Source organism: Brassica oleracea, chromosome C2, assembly GCF_000695525.1.
Source record: "Brassica oleracea var. oleracea cultivar TO1000 chromosome C2, BOL, whole genome shotgun sequence".
In the NCBI taxonomy this organism is placed as follows: Eukaryota; Viridiplantae; Streptophyta; class Magnoliopsida; order Brassicales; family Brassicaceae; genus Brassica; species Brassica oleracea.
In genome coordinates this window covers 12945849-12947673 of record NC_027749.1, presented here as the reverse complement: position 1 = coordinate 12947673, position 1825 = coordinate 12945849, and positions in this window count along the sequence as shown.

The following is a 1825-nucleotide window of genomic DNA, read 5'->3' as shown; positions in this document are numbered from 1 at the left end:
TCCTAAAGAGGCTTCTCCATCCATCTCTTTTTTTCGAATTAACCACATTGTACGGAGGAATTAACCGCATTGTCCCGCGGTTGAGGTTAACCAACTATTCTGTGGGTCCAGGAGTGCAATGTTAAATTATCTGGGCGCCAACGGAGATCTAACTACAGGTTCACCGTACTGGGGTTATCTCTCAAGTGCCACTAGCTCAAGACAACATCCATCTCTACATATCGATAGATAACAAGTAGAAGTTATGAAATCCTCTATTCATGATATCCAACAAGTCATGTTCATGTTTAAAAATAAATTGAAACCACCCCTTAGACAGCGCCACTCCTTGACTATGTTGTAGAGCTGCCATTTTCTTGGCATTCCGAGTATCAAACCTGACATCTTCTAGCATTGTGGATTCAGCAGACGCCCCACCAACCTCAGCGAGCTATGTTCCATTTAGTAGAACTCCGGACGGTCTGGTAATACAAATGGTTCATCGTCTTCCTCCAGCCAGAGATGAAGCAAAGGCTTTATCCAGATGAAACGACATGACTACACTTTTGAATCGTCAAGATCATGAGAAATACCACCGGAAAGTAATTTGAAACGGCCAAAATCACACATGATGGAAGCCGTTCGTCAATGTTCACGAGAACAATCCTTGAAACCCAAGGAATAAATAATAAAAAAAAACTTAGTAGTTGAAACTTTGTTTTTAGTCAGAAACTCTAGTCAACTAAAAAAAAAAGTAGTTATTGGAGAGAGAAGTCCAAAAGAAATTAGAATTTGTTTATTACAATTTATTTTTATTTACTAATAAAAAATATATTGAAAATGTAAAAAAAAAAGCTTTTGAATTTTTTTTTAATAAAACAATGATCATTTTGAAACGGAAAAGATATTATTTTAGCAAAAACTATCATATATGATGTTCCATAGTTCAATCCATATAGAAAAAGCGAGTTCAGCAGTGAAAGTGGCAAAGAATCTCCGAGAATAATCTTTGATGTCAACGTTGTACTATTGCATCCAAATTAAACCATTTAATACGCGCTGCCTATCTGCATATATTTATGCTAACAAACCTCACTATACACTTAACTATTCTTAAGAACATGAGCAAGTCATGAAAGTGATCCGAAACAAACTATGATATCTCATGATTGACTTTGGTATACGATAAGAGCGGACCATTTGTACGTGTTTTGGATTGGTTCAAAAATGACTTGTGGTATCATTTCAAGACAAAAGATACTGAATAGACTGACATATGTTTTCTTAATACTAGTTTCGAATCCTTCTCGTTTTGTATTACAACTACTGAAAAAATACTCATCTCTAACAAGTTTTCAGCAAGTTCAGTAGACTATAATTCTTAATAGTTTTGGCTAAAGCTTGATTGGATAAATAAAGAAAAAAACTTCCCCCCAAAAATATATAAAGTATTTAGGAACGAAATATCTCTAAGCAAATATTTTATCCTATATATAAAGCAATGAAAGAAATTGATCGATCAAATTCCGAGTGACATTGTTTTCAAGAAAAAAAAAAAATTCCGAGTGACATTAACTCCATATAAATGAAAATAATATTTTTAGGTAACAGCAAAAAATTCATCCCATGTTGTCGTTTACTTCACGTGTCATGCATGGACCCATCCCTTCTCTTCTTATTGGTTTTTAATAGATTCCATAATTATCGATCTATCAAACCATTAATGGTGCATTGTGATGTGTTATAGAATATATATTGTGCGAGAAGTAACGCCCTTTACATGTTAGACTACTGGTTGTCTGAGTAAAATCTATGTTTCTATATTATTCATAAACATAATCAATCA